The sequence below is a fragment of the Rutilus rutilus genome (genome assembly GCF_951802725.1).
Source record: "Rutilus rutilus genome assembly, chromosome: 19".
NCBI classification, from domain to species: Eukaryota; Metazoa; Chordata; class Actinopteri; order Cypriniformes; family Leuciscidae; genus Rutilus; species Rutilus rutilus.
The window spans coordinates 22,277,714-22,278,648 of NC_140232.1; positions in this window are offsets into that span (position 1 = coordinate 22,277,714).

Genomic DNA, 935 nt, shown 5'->3' on the forward strand with positions numbered 1-935 from the left:
TCTAACCAACCCACTCCTTGTTTTATCCTCCAGTGGTTAAAATTCAAAGCACAATTTATTTCTCCTTACACGATTGGCAGAGAGCAAATTACTATAGCCTAGGTATAGGCTACGCATGAGTCACGAACTCGTTCATACGTCAGCAGACACGTAATCTGCGCATCCCATCCCATCCCGTCCAAATTCTGATGAAATACCTTTTGGCGATTGCAAAGTAAATTCTTACCTGCTACCTTTGAAACCCACAATGGTGTCCAGATCTGTCCAAGGGGCTACAAGTCATGTCTTATTTAGTACAAGATAAGGTTGTTTCCCCCACATTTTAAATCAATAAACTCCAAAATGATCCCATTAAAGCAGTGAGAGATGACACTGGCTAAAATCTGGAGCTCTACTGATGCTTGTTTCTTCTCTCAGAAAAGACTGTCTGCTATCAGATAGGCTATTTCTTCGCACCTGCAGTCTGATTGTGTCTAGCTCATTCTTCTTCCTGACATTGGAGGATTTATACCGTCCTTGGTTCTGGCTGGTCTGGCTCAATTGAGTTTCTTTTCAATTTTGCTGTGTGAATTGAGATTGATATCGCAGATCACTGATTAATGTCTTCAGCAGATGTTTTTTAAAGCCACCCCATTAATCACACGTCTGCACTCCTGTGAAGATAAAGAGTGATTTAGAATGCATCCCTTAAAATGAATAGATGGTTAATGTAAAATACTTTTTGTCTGAGATCATTTTCAGATTTCCATCCTTATGAATTATAGTGTTGTAGAACTGATCACAAATCAATGCAACACTCTGTTTTTACCTCACGTGAAGACCAATGAAGGATTTTCTGGCACCATGTTTTACAGAGATCAAACTCTGAATGTTTAGTTCCCTGGGTAGGAGGCATAGCTGCGCCTACTGTTTGGATCCTGGAGAACAACAAACAG